Source organism: Zonotrichia albicollis, chromosome 3, assembly GCF_047830755.1.
Source record: "Zonotrichia albicollis isolate bZonAlb1 chromosome 3, bZonAlb1.hap1, whole genome shotgun sequence".
Classification (NCBI taxonomy): Eukaryota; Metazoa; Chordata; class Aves; order Passeriformes; family Passerellidae; genus Zonotrichia; species Zonotrichia albicollis.
The window spans coordinates 83,911-98,119 of NC_133821.1; the positions used below are offsets into that span (position 1 = coordinate 83,911).

General features: G+C 44.7%; 4 long non-coding RNA genes across 4 annotated transcripts; all 4 read right to left on the reverse strand.

Moving 5' to 3' along the window:
• Positions 1-2,892: 2,892 nt before the first annotated feature.
• On the reverse strand, positions 2,893-3,847 carry LOC141728376 (uncharacterized). The gene is made up of 3 exons (XR_012579299.1): positions 3,743-3,847; positions 3,288-3,445; positions 2,893-3,184 (listed from the first exon to the last, which is right to left on the reverse strand). It is a non-coding gene; the product is annotated as an uncharacterized LOC141728376 (long non-coding RNA).
• A 1,565-nt stretch (positions 3,848-5,412) lies between these two features.
• LOC141728377 (uncharacterized) lies at positions 5,413-6,778 on the reverse strand. Its single transcript, XR_012579300.1, has 2 exons — positions 6,392-6,778; positions 5,413-5,948 (listed from the first exon to the last, which is right to left on the reverse strand). It is a non-coding gene; the product is annotated as an uncharacterized LOC141728377 (long non-coding RNA).
• A 2,107-nt stretch (positions 6,779-8,885) lies between these two features.
• LOC141728656 (uncharacterized) lies at positions 8,886-11,215 on the reverse strand. Its single transcript, XR_012579797.1, has 3 exons — positions 10,127-11,215; positions 9,894-10,048; positions 8,886-9,669 (listed from the first exon to the last, which is right to left on the reverse strand). It is a non-coding gene; the product is annotated as an uncharacterized LOC141728656 (long non-coding RNA).
• Positions 11,216-11,952: 737 nt separating this feature from the next.
• Positions 11,953-13,127, reverse strand: LOC141728657 (uncharacterized). Its single transcript, XR_012579798.1, has 3 exons — positions 12,582-13,127; positions 12,349-12,503; positions 11,953-12,124 (listed from the first exon to the last, which is right to left on the reverse strand). It is a non-coding gene; the product is annotated as an uncharacterized LOC141728657 (long non-coding RNA).
• Between the last annotated feature and the right edge of the window lie 1,082 nt (positions 13,128-14,209).

The following is a 14,209-nucleotide window of genomic DNA, read 5'->3' on the forward strand; positions in this document are numbered from 1 at the left end:
AATAAATTTATAGTCTATATTACATCTATTCCTAATACTTAAATTTATTTATATATTTTTATACATATTTTTACATAGTCTGTATATATTTGTTTTAGGATTTTTGCTTCTGTAAAATTTACATTATTTAAAATAATTCCTCTCTTTCTACCTGTATAAAAGCCAAAAAGAACCCCTTTAATTTACATGTAGTTAATTTTTTTTAAATTATATTTTTCATATTTATATCCACATTTATACACAAATATACATTTTGAATATGTTTAATTTTTCATTTTTAATGTTCGATTAATTTATAAATTTTTATAAATTAACCTAACCCTAACCCTATTTATATACTTTTATATGTATCTTCATATAGTTTTTATTTATTTCTGTGTTAGGATTTTTACTTCTGTAACATTTATATTATTTTTTATAAATCCTGCCTCCGCCCAAATTATAGCCAAAAAGAACCCCTTTTTTTTCAACTGTATTTAAATTTTTTTAAATTGATTTTTTCAAGTTTATATTCACATTGACATTTAAAATGTATACTAATGCATACTGTTATTTGTATTCTATATTACATTTCTTCCTGCTATTTATATTTACTTATCTATTTCTAAATATTGAGATATATTTTATATTTATGTATATATTTATATCTTGATTGTAGAACAGTAATATCCATATTCATATTATTTAAAATAAAAGCCCTGCCTCTAACCCAATAAGAACCAAAAAAACCCCAACCCTTTCTTTTAAACAACATTTAAATATATATATCCTTATGTTTTCATATTTAATAGACATTATAAATATAAATGTGAACATAATGTATATTGCTTACTTATACATTTATCTTTATCAATGTCAATTTATAAATAAATTTATATTCTAAATTACATCTACTCCAAGCACTTATATAATCAATATATAAAAATATATGTATAAAAATATATAAATTTCTGTGTTAAGATTTTTACTTCTGTAACAGTTATATTGTTTAAAATAAAACCCCTGCCTCTACTTAAATAAAAGCCAAAAATTCCCTTTCCTTTAAAATATATTTACATATGTTTATATTTATATTCCCACTTATAGAATATAAATAACCTTATATGGCAATATAAATTATATTACAAATCTGCATTTTACTTACATAAATTTATATTTAAATTTATATTCATAGCTTAATAATTTCTCTTTATATATTTATTATATAGTTCTATCTTAATATTCACATTTTTATAATAATTATATTATTTAAAATAAAACCTCTGTCTCTAACCAAATAAAAACCAAAGACACCCCTTCATTTAATTAAATATTTAAAATTCTATTCACATCTACATTTATAATTTTCTTTATAGATATTACATATTAGAGATAATACCTTATATTGATTCATATTTATTATATTAATAAAGAAAATATATAAATATTTAAAGTTAGATATATAAAATAAAAATAATACATTTTATTTATTATATGTACCGATATCTGTATATCAGGATTTCTATTTTTATATTATTTCTATTTATAGTATTTATAAAAAAACCCCAGCCTATAACCTAAAACAACCCAAAAAAATCTCCAATTTATTTTAACATTTTTATATTTACATTCTATATTTTTATGTCTTTGTAACATAATAATATATAAATTATAGTCTGTTATATATATATGTTACAATTATATACCATAATTAATATTAACAATTATATACCATAGTTTTATATATGTTTACATATGTTTAATAGTTTTATATATGTATCTGTTATCTATATTTATATTTATATTTACCACTCAAATTTTATATATATTTTTAAATTTATATTTATTTCTATTTTAAATGATATATTAAACCATATAAATTCATTAACCCGACACATCAGAGCCACAACAATACCGTACCTTCGTCAGCAACGGCACGCAGCACACGCTCATCCCATCGCAGCACATCAAAACAAAACCTATTTTTATTACTAACGGAACAAACATCCCACAACATTGAACCCTCATAAAACCTCACATAAACCTAACTGTAAAGAAATTTTAAATCCCACTATAACTAGCCCAAAACCTCCGCACATTCTCATCATAAACTTCCTCCTAAACCAATATCTCAAAAACCCCATAAAACTCAAATACACCTTGAAAATGACACAACTGCTAAGAAAAACCAACACCCACTAAAAATTAAATCAAACCAACTCACTAGACTCAAAACTAAACAGTACTAAAAGAAGCCCCCAAAGCTCTACCTTTATGCTAATGCACAAATAAAAACCAATAATCTATAAAACTTAATTTAAAATTAAAAGAAAACTAACTTATATTTTTTAGTATTTTAACAGTTTAGATTTTTTATTTTTATGCTTTCACTGCCCAAATTAAAAAATATATTGCCTATAAAAACCCACCACGTGAATACCCCTGGCACCAAAAATAAAACTAAAAAAACCTATCGAACCAGAAAGAAAATGGAACTTAGGAAAACCAAAACCATAACGTTCAAGTACTCACACCACATCCCTTACCGGACAGCAACTATAAACAACATCAAACCATACAATCAATTCTAAAAACCACCTTAAAACCACTACATTGAAAAACCTTTCAAAAATTAAACACTGCATTTAACAAAAGCCATCGAATAAATTCACACCCACAAACTCCGGCAGCCCAGCTGGCCCAACCAAAGCTGTATGTTTATGCATACAGTAAACAAAGCCAAAACCCCAGTAATAACTATCACAAGTCTATGAAAGAAACCTATTGAAGTCAATCCTGTCTCAAATTCAAACCAACCCATCCAGAAAGTTAGTTCACTCAAAAAACAACTTACACTGAGTTAATCATACCAAGAAATTAAACAACACACCATATACCACCAATGAATATAATAGTCAGGTAAAGAAAAACTACTTTTTTTTTTCTTTTTTTTATTTAAACTAACTTCTTTTATTAGCTAGAACAAAAGATTTTGCCAGGCCTGTAACAACAACAATAACTTCTTTTTCTTCTTCACCTTCTGAAATGTCCCTTCTCACTCCCAAATTCCTTTCAACTCCTGAGTTTACATCCAAGCAAAAAGCAAAATTCATGCGCTCGCGCGTTCGGTGCTCCTGTCAGATTCTCTCTTTCCCTCCACATCTTCTTACACTTTCAGTCTTCATGCTGTCCTGCTGTGATGAGTCTGACAGAAGAACAGGCACATGTTAACAGAGCATTTCCCTCCCCATAGCTGGTTTCCTCAGCGCATTTCACTCAATCCCAAGCCTGCAATGATGCACGCTCACCTGAAGCAGGGGGAGAAATCTGTAAAGGTCACTAAATACATAAAAGCGCATCCCCATTGTTCCATTACTCAGCAGCCCATCCGGCCAAGGTCAGAGCTCGCTGCCCACCGAGGACACGGCAACCAGCAGGGCCCTTTCTCCCACTCTCCAGCACGGACCTGCGAAGCCACAGAGGAGTTTACAGAGACCGGGAGCCGGCGGGACGGGACGGGCGCCCGGCCCGACCTTCCAAAGCTGCCGGCAGCGACGGCGGGGAGAGCCACGGCCCCGCTCCGCCTCCTGCGCCGCCTGCCCGGGGCCGCCCCGCCGGGATTGTCCGGCCCGCGGTCGCTCCCAGCGACTGGAGCGGGGCGGGCGCGGGCCCGGGGGCTCCAGCCTTGTTCCGACGCCGCTCGCCCGCCCCCGCCCGCTGCCCCCGACCCGTGGAGCGCTGCGACCGCGCCTCCGCCGCCCACCGAAACTGGCCCCGCCGGGCCGCCCCCGCCGTTTCTCTCGGTCATTGTGTCCCTTTGCACTCCTGAAATGTCCTTCCCCCGTCCCCGGCATTTACAGACCCTGGCCCGCCCCTCACCCTTCCCTCCCTCGGCAGCGGCGTCCTTGCCCCGCCCCGGGCACCCAGCTGGCTCGGGGGGGTGCAGTACCGCTCTGTGGCCACAGGGCGGCAGATTTACCGGGGTGTGCAATGTTCCCACCCATTTCGCCGCCAACTTGAGAAGGTCAAAGAAAGTCCGCGACATTCGTGACACGCCCTTCCCAAGAAGCCGGCCGAAAGAGGCCCTAGGGAGAGAGAGGGGATAACCCAGATGCCTTTCAGAAACACGCCAAAATGCACCCGCTAGCGCCATCACTGACCCCACAGACTGCATCGGGTACACTTGAAAGGCCACAGAAAATCCCATCGGAGCCGCGCCGGGGCCGGTATTTCATGAAGGCAGCCGATTAGACCGAGCCGGGTCCTCCACTTCCCCGCCCTTTTCGCCGCCATCTGGAGAAGGTCAAGGAACAGTCCGAGACACCCGCGACACGCCACTCCCAACGTGGCGGCCTCTCGGCTGCCTGCCGGCACACGCCTGCAGTACCGCGCTCTGCCCACAAGGCGGCAGCACTGCCGCCCGCCCCAGCCGGGGGCGCAGCGCGCCTCGGGGCTGCGGGCAGCGAAGGCGGCAAAAAACAGGGCGACCCCACGCTGAAATAAAACTCCTCTGAAATAAATGCCAAAAATCTTACCCGATCAGAAGCAAACAAGCCCCCTTGCTTTAAAACCATAAATTTGGTATTTCTATTTCCCGTATTTATACTCACATGCATATTTATAGTGGACATTGATGTAGCATGTAATTTATATAATATAAGTAAATATAAATAATAGGAATAGACAGAATATATTTTGTGGTTTTATAAATATCTTTCTATATTGATTGGATATCTCTATGTTTAAAATTAAAAGCATGATAGAAATGTATTATTTAAAATAAAAATCCCATCCTAATAAATACAAAAAAGCTCTATTCTTTTAAACTGTATTGAAATATTTTTATATATATAACTTGCATGACTATATTCACATTTATATTTATAGTTTATATTTAAGCATTATATTAATCATTCTATATAATATGTATCCTATTCAAATAATAGAGATGAATTATTTTTAAAATTATGAACCATATCTACTGCTACAACTTATTTTTTCTTATATTTTTAATTTTTATACTAATCTTTAGCTATTTCTGATCTATTTCTATACTTCGAATTCTACCTTTATATTATCTGTACTTATAATTTTCATACTAAAACCCCTGCTTTTACCAAAAAAAACTAATATTTTAAACTACTTATAAAAAATTAATAAAAAACAACAGCCCACTTACTTTATTTATATCTATGGATATGGTGTAATATATAACAAATGATAGATATGATAAATCTATATTTATATCTTTTTCTAGTGTATTTTAGGAAATATAAACTTGTTTCAAATATATGCAGATATTTTATATTTAAAATAATTTAACAATTCTTTATATAACATAAATCAATACCATCCATAATGCATGTAATACTATATATAATTTCTTTCCAATTTTTTCTGGGTGTTTCCTGGGTCTTTTCTTGCCCTTCTTGGAATTTTTTTCTGGGTTTTCTTTGGGTTTTTTCTTGCCCATCTTGGGGGTTTTTCCTGGGTTTTTCTTGCCCATCTTGGGGGGTATTTTCTCATTTTCTTCTGTTTTTTTTCTTGCCCGTCTTCGGGGTTTTTTCAGGGTTTTTTCTTGCCCATCTTGGGGTTTTTTTCTGGGTTTTTTCTTGCCCATCTTCGTCTGTTTTTCTGGGTTTTAAGCCAACATGGGTACATTCCATGTCAGTACATACAATATAACCTGGCTGGAGATTTGCTGTCAGGTTTTGCAACTCATTGTTAAATTTAGAATAAAAAAAGTCACACACAAGGTTAACTCCAGTCAGCATGTGCCCACCCATGCAGAGACGAGCAGACACAGACACAGCCACGTGCTCTCACACACTCTTTCCGCTTAGACGCTCGCTGCGGCCCTGACTCCAGACACTGAGGAACGTGCTGTGACACATCTTCTATCACATCTTCTGGCTGCCGCTCCTTGATGTTAAATGGTAGATTCGGGGAAAGTTGGCAGCTTCAGGGACCTGCAAGACGACAGGAAGTGGCTAAAGAGTGGTTATCTGACAGCTAGGACTTCTCCCCACTCTGGACCAATAAATTATCTACCCAAAATCCCACAAAAGACAGATCAACAGTAAAGTTTTTATAACTGTGCTACCTAACTGTGACTACGTGCCAGGTCAGGGCAGCTGCGTTCGTAAGTGGCACAATGTAAGTACAGACAATATCAGCTGAGGCAAACAGTGCAAGTGTACACAGGGTGTAAGTATACACAATATAGGGTAGCACACTTACATGCTGTGTAAGTACACACAGTACAAGCCAAAATAGGTACACAGAATGTGAGTACACAGAGTATAATCCAACAGAGATACACATGGTATAGGTACATACAAACATAAACCAACACAGGTACATAAAATACAAGCCAGGACTGGAGATAACTTCTGGAAGATGAATTATTGACCTTCACACGCTTTGAGAAGGGTTGGGGTTAGATAGAACCACTGCAGTCACCTAGGGAGGTGAATCTGAAACAAAGTCAGGACAAAAGTCACAGGGCGGCAGGACAGCTAAAGAGCTCCAGATGTCCTGTGTCCATCTACAAATCCCATCTAGAGTCCAACTACACCCCACATTACACATTCCAAGTCCCCGGGCCCTCTCCTATTACAGCTGGCCATGCGGCAGGGCAGAACAGCTCCGGCACCCATATGTGTGCAGACACCCATGACACAGAACGTGACAAACAGGGGGACATCAAACACCACACATCATGCTTGTGGTGAGGGCCTCGAGGGAAGAAGGCAAAAGGGACCCCAAAGACACACTAGGGAACACAGCACACCGGAAACCACGACACAAACCAGAGCTGTTCTGCACTGCCCGCCTGAAAGCTGCCATCAAAAGTAGAGCCTCTCCCTTTAGCTGTCCTAAGAGGCCCTTGGAGAAGTTTGCTTTTCCCTCCGCTAATTTTTAAATCTGTCCCAAGAACTCCCAACCTGCTACGCCCCCATCTCCAGGCCGTGGCTCCCAACTTATCTTCTGGATGATCGGCGACGGGAATCCACGTTGCACCTGAAATGAGTCTGCTTCAGAGAGCCTCGTGATGGCCTGTGAGCCTCTCGGTCAGCTACAATAAAGAAAACCAAAACCAAAGAATGAGTCCAGAGTTATGCGGGCCAAATCCCAGCCAGTCAGCTACTTGCCCTCTCCTGAGTGTGCCTGGCTCCCTCAGGCTCCAGCTTCATCCTGATTCCAAGGCTGTGGCCTTTATTAGGGCTGGCACCTGGGTTAGAGAAAGGCAAAGTTAAATGGCATTCCTGTGAGTGCAGTGGATGACTCTGTGTGCTCTAAGACATGGGAATGCCTCTGCTAGAAGCCTTGTGGGGGGGGGCCCTCAAATAAACAAATAAACACCCTTTCTCACCCTGCTGCCTACAAACCCCCTCCCAAGAACTCCTAACTGGATACCTGCTCACCCTCCCTCTCCCACTCACAATCCTCAACTCACCTGAAGCCTCAATCTCAAACATCATCCTTGACACTGGGCAGATCCCTCTTGTGACATGATCAAGCTGCTGAAAAAATTCTTCTCCTTGAGAGCTGAGCAATAACAACCACTTCTCTCCACGGCTCACCTTGACTGCTGCTATCCAGATTCACTTCCTAAAAAGAAAGACAAAGAAGTGAGCTCTAACAGAGTCACCATGTACACTTCTGCTCCACAGACAAATGGGGCCTCACCTGCTCGGGGGAATCCCCTCACCCGGGATGGGGCCCTCTGGCCCAGATTTAATTCATCTGAATCTGAAAAAAACGTTAGGACAAGAGTCACACTGTTGCAGGACAACTTAAGAGCTCCAGATGTCCTGTGTCCATCTACAAATCCCATCTGGAGTCCAACTACACCCCACATTACACATTCCAAGTCCCCGGGCCCTCTCCTATCGCACCAGGCTATGCGGCAGGGCAGAGCAGCCCCGGCACAAATGTGTGCTGACACCCGTGACACAGGACAGACAGGACAGGACACACAACGGGGACACAACAGGAACAGAAATCTCTTGGCAAGGAAAATGGCTGCAAGGACTGAGAGCATGCAAAAGGAGATGACTGAGTTCAAACTGACGGTGAGCTGATGAGGCTCAGAGAACACTGCAGGAAGAAGATGCTAACTGAATGATTGATTCCAAGAACAGTAAAGATGGATGCCTAGGAATCCTATGGTCAGAATCCTCTGCCTGCCCTCACATTCTTTCAAGCCCTAATCCACCATAATGGATCCAGGTGGGGCACAGCTGTCCGTACAGCTCAGAACAAGACCTGACAAGACATCTGACTGGATGCTTCCAAAGAGAGAACTTTTGACTGGGGAGCTCAGACAGGTATCAGAATTGCATCTCTGGCCTGGGTGCCAGGCCAAGGAATGCAGAGATCACAGATGCTAACAATGATGCCAAGGTTTCTGACAGGCCCCTCAAAGTGCTAAGGTAAAAGACAGGAGATACACAAACAACACATAATGCACAGCAGACAAGTGACACCAGACACACCGGGACTGCTCTGCCCTGAACACCTCAGCACTGTGATCAAAGGTGAGACTTGGCTTTCATGGGGCCTAAGGGGCCACTTCATGGACACCCCCCCACCGCCAAATTGGACTCAAAAACCCTTCCCAGTAATTCCCAAACCAGCACCCTGCCTTCATCCCCTCTGTGGGTCATAGCCCTCTACTTATCTCTCAGACATCTGGCGATGCCAGTCCGTGCCACGTGCAAAGAAAGGCCACCTCGTCAGCTGGGAAGGTCCTGCTGTCACCGGGCTGGTGTCTCTCAGACAGCTAGAGTAAAGAGAACCAAACATCAGTGCCTGATCTTGGCACCGCATCGGCCAAAACCCCACCAGTCTGCTACTCACCGTGCTCCTAGGAAGGCCCGGCACCTGCTAACTCTGACCCTCTGCCATGGATGCAATGCATCTGCACCTGAAAGAAAGTTAGAACATGTGTCAAACACCACCAGGATAACTCACAAGCTGCAAACACCTTAGGTCCATCTAGGAATAGCATCTAGAGCCCAAGTACAGCCCCCATTACAAATTTACACTCCCCAGGGCTTGTCCCATTGCAGCTGGCCGTGCGGCAGGGCAGAACAGCTCCGGCACCCATATGTGTGCAGACACCCGTGACACAGAACGTGACAAACAGGGGGACATCAAACACCACACATCATGCTTGTGGTGAGGGCCTCGAGGGAAGAAGGCAAAAGGGATCCCAAAGACACACTAGGGAACACAGCACACCGGAAACCACGACACAAACCAGAGCTGTTCTGCACTGCCCGCCTGAAAGCTGCCATCAAAAGTAGAGCCTCTCCCTTTAGCTGTCCTAAGAGGCCCTTGGAGAAGTTTGCTTTTCCCTCCGCTAATTTTTAAATCTGTCCCAAGAACTCCCAACCTGCTACACCCCCATCTCCAGGCCGTGGCTCCCAACTTATCTTTTGGATGATCGGCGACGGGAATCCACGTTGCACCTGAAATGAGTCTGCTTCAGAGAGCCTCGTGATGGCCTGTGAGCCTCTCGGTCAGCTACAATAAAGAAAACCAAAACCAAAGAATGAGTCCAGAGTTATGCGGGCCAAATCCCAGCCAGTCAGCTACTTGCCCTCTCCTGAGTGTGCCTGGCTCCCTCAGGCTCCAGCTTCATCCTGATTCCAAGGCTGTGGCCTTTATTAGGGCTGGCACCTGGGTTAGAGAAAGGCAAAGTTAAATGGCATTCCTGTGAGTGCACTGGATGACTCTGTGTGCTCTAAGACATGGGAATGCCTCTGCTAGAAGCCTTGTGGGGGGGGCCCTCAAATAAACAAATAAACACCCTTTCTCACCCTGCTGCCTGCAAACCCCCTCCCAAGAACTCCTAACTGGATACCTGCTCACCCTCCCTCTCCCACTCACAATCCTCAACTCACCTGAAGCCTCAATCTCAAACATCATCCTTGACACTGGGCAGATCCCTCTTGTGACATGATCAAGCTGCTGAAAAAATTCTTCTCCTTGAGAGCTGAGCAATAACAACCACTTCTCTCCACGGCTCACCTTGACTGCTGCTATCCAGATTCACTTCCTAAAAAGAAAGACAAAGAAGTGAGCTCTAACAGAGTCACCATGTACACTTCTGCTCCACAGACAAATGGGGCCTCACCTGCTCGGGGGAATCCCCTCACCCGGGATGGGGCCCTCTGGCCCAGATTTAATTCATCTGAATCTGAAAAAAACGTTAGGACAAGAGTCACACTGTTGCAGGACAACTTAAGAGCTCCAGATGTCCTGTGTCCATCTACAAATCCCATCTGGAGTCCAACTACACCCCACATTACACATTCCAAGTCCCCGGGCCCTCTCCTATCGCACCAGGCTATGCGGCAGGGCAGAGCAGCCCCGGCACAAATGTGTGCTGACACCCGTGACACAGGACAGACAGGACAGGACACACAACGGGGACACAACAGGAACAGAAATCTCTTGGCAAGGAAAATGGCTGCAAGGACTGAGAGCATGCAAAAGGAGATGACTGAGTTCAAACTGACGGTGAGCTGATGAGGCTCAGAGAACACTGCAGGAAGAAGATGCTAACTACTGTTCTTGGAATCAATCATTCAAAGATGGATGCCTAGGAATCCTATGGTCAGAATCCTCTGCCTGCCCTCACATTCTTTCAAGCCCTAATCCACCATAATGGATCCAGGTGGGGCACAGCTGTCCGTACAGCTCAGAACAAGACCTGACAAGACATCTGACTGGATGCTTCCAAAGAGAGAACTTTTGACTGGGGAGCTCAGACAGGTATCAGAATTGCATCTCTGGCCTGGGTGCCAGGCCAAGGAATGCAGAGATCACAGATGCTAACAATGATGCCAAGGTTTCTGACAGGCCCCTCAAAGTGCTAAGGTAAAAGACAGGAGATACACAAACAACACATAATGCACAGCAGACAAGTGACACCAGACACACCGGGACTGCTCTGCCCTGAACACCTCAGCACTGTGATCAAAGGTGAGACTTGGCTTTCATGGGGCCTAAGGGGCCACTTCATGGACACCCCCCCACCGCCAAATTGGACTCAAAAACCCTTCCCAGTAATTCCCAAACCAGCACCCTGCCTTCATCCCCTCTGTGGGTCATAGCCCTCTACTTATCTCTCAGACATCTGGCGATGCCAGTCCGTGCCACGTGCAAAGAAAGGCCACCTCGTCAGCTGGGAAGGTCCTGCTGTCACCGGGCTGGTGTCTCTCAGACAGCTAGAGTAAAGAGAACCAAACATCAGTGCCTGATCTTGGCACCGCATCGGCCAAAACCCCACCAGTCTGCTACTCACCGTGCTCCTAGGAAGGCCCGGCACCTGCTAACTCTGACCCTCTGCCATGGATGCAATGCATCTGCACCTGAAAGAAAGTTAGAACATGTGTCAAACACCACCAGGATAACTCACAAGCTGCAAACACCTTAGGTCCATCTAGGAATAGCATCTAGAGCCCAAGTACAGCCCCCATTACAAATTTACACTCCCCAGGGCTTGTCCCATTGCAGCTGGCCGTGCGGCAGGGCAGAACAGCTCCGGCACCCATATGTGTGCAGACACCCGTGACACAGAACGTGACAAACAGGGGGACATCAAACACCACACATCATGCTTGTGGTGAGGGCCTCGAGGGAAGAAGGCAAAAGGGATCCCAAAGACACACTAGGGAACACAGCACACCGGAAACCACGACACAAACCAGAGCTGTTCTGCACTGCCCGCCTGAAAGCTGCCATCAAAAGTAGAGCCTCTCCCTTTAGCTGTCCTAAGAGGCCCTTGGAGAAGTTTGCTTTTCCCTCCGCTAATTTTTAAATCTGTCCCAAGAACTCCCAACCTGCTACACCCCCATCTCCAGGCCGTGGCTCCCAACTTATCTTTTGGATGATCAGCGACGGGAATCCACGTTGCACCTGAAATGAGTCTGCTTCAGAGAGCCTCGTGATGGCCTGTGAGCCTCTCGGTCAGCTACAATAAAGAAAACCAAAACCAAAGAATGAGTCCAGAGTTATGCGGGCCAAATCCCAGCCAGTCAGCTACTTGCCCTCTCCTGAGTGTGCCTGGCTCCCTCAGGCTCCAGCTTCATCCTGATTCCAAGGCTGTGGCCTTTATTAGGGCTGGCACCTGGGTTAGAGAAAGGCAAAGTTAAATGGCATTCCTGTGAGTGCAGTGGATGACTCTGTGTGCTCTAAGACATGGGAATGCCTCTGCTAGAAGCCTTGTGGGGGGGGCCCTCAAATAAACAAATAAACACCCTTTCTCACCCTGCTGCCTGCAAACTCCCTCCCAAGAACTCCTAACTGGATACCTGCTCACCCTCCCTCTCCCACTCACAATCCTCAACTCACCTGAAGCCTCAATCTCAAACATCATCCTTGACACTGGGCAGATCCCTCTTGTGACATGATCAAGCTGCTGAAAAAATTCTTCTCCTTGAGAGCTGAGCAATAACAACCACTTCTCTCCACGGCTCACCTTGACTGCTGCTATCCAGATTCACTTCCTAAAAAGAAAGACAAAGAAGTGAGCTCTAACAGAGTCACCATGTACACTTCTGCTCCACAGACAAATGGGGCCTCACCTGCTCGGGGGAATCCCCTCACCCGGGATGGGGCCCTCTGGCCCAGATTTAATTCATCTGAATCTGAAAAAAACGTTAGGACAAGAGTCACACTGTTGCAGGACAACTTAAGAGCTCCAGATGTCCTGTGTCCATCGACAAATCCCATCTGGAGTCCAACTACACCCCACATTACACATTCCAAGTCCCCGGGCCCTCTCCTATCGCACCAGGCTATGCGGCAGGGCAGAGCAGCCCCAGCACAAATGTGTGCTGACACCCGTGACACAGGACAGACAGGACAGGACACACAACGGGGACACAACAGGAACAGAAATCTCTTGGCAAGGAAAATGGCTGCAAGGACTGAGAGCATGCAAAAGGAGATGACTGAGTTCAAACTGACGGTGAGCTGATGAGGCTCAGAGAACACTGCAGGAAGAAGATGCTAACTACTGTTCTTGGAATCAATCATTCAAAGATGGATGCCTAGGAATCCTATGGTCAGAATCCTCTGCCTGCCCTCACATTCTTTCAAGCCCTAATCCACCATAATGGATCCAGGTGGGGCACAGCTGTCTGTACAGCTCAGAACAAGACCTGACAAGACATCTGACTGGATGCTTCCAAAGAGAGAACTTTTGACTGGGGAGCTCAGACAGGTATCAGAATTGCATCTCTGGCCTGGGTGCCAGGCCAAGGAATGCAGAGATCACAGATGCTAACAATGATGCCAAGGTTTCTGACAGGCCCCTCAAAGTGCTAAGGTAAAAGACAGGAGATACACAAACAACACATAATGCACAGCAGACAAGTGACACCAGACACACCGGGACTGCTCTGCCCTGAACACCTCAGCACTGTGATCAAAGGTGAGACTTGGCTTTCATGGGGCCTAAGGGGCCACTTCATGGACACCCCCCCACCGCCAAATTGGACTCAAAAACCCTTCCCAGTAATTCCCAAACCAGCACCCTGCCTTCATCCCCTCTGTGGGTCATAGCCCTCTACTTATCTCTCAGACATCTGGCGATGCCAGTCCGTGCCACGTGCAAAGAAAGGCCACCTCGTCAGCTGGGAAGGTCCTGCTGTCACCGGGCTGGTGTCTCTCAGACAGCTAGAGTAAAGAGAACCAAACATCAGTGCCTGATCTTGGCACCCCATCGGCCAAAACCCCACCAGTCTGCTACTCACCGTGCTCCTAGGAAGGCCCGGCACCTGCTAACTCTGACCCTCTGCCATGGATGCAATGCATCTGCACCTGAAAGAAAGTTAGAACATGTGTCAAACACCACCAGGATAACTCACAAGCTGCAAACACCTTAGGTCCATCTAGGAATAGCATCTAGAGCCCAAGTACAGCCCCCATTACAAATTTACACTCCCCAGGGCTTGTCCCATTGCAGCTGGCCATGCGGCAGGGCAGAACAGCTCCGGCACCCATATGTGTGCAGACACCCGTGACACAGAACGTGACAAACAGGGGGACATCAAACACCACACATCATGCTTGTGGTGAGGGCCTTGAGGGAAGAAGGCAAAAGGGATCCCAAAGACACACTAGGGAACACAGCACACCGGAAACCACGACACAAACCAGAGCTGTTCTGCACTGCCCGCCTGAAAGCTGCCATCAAAAGTAGAGCCTC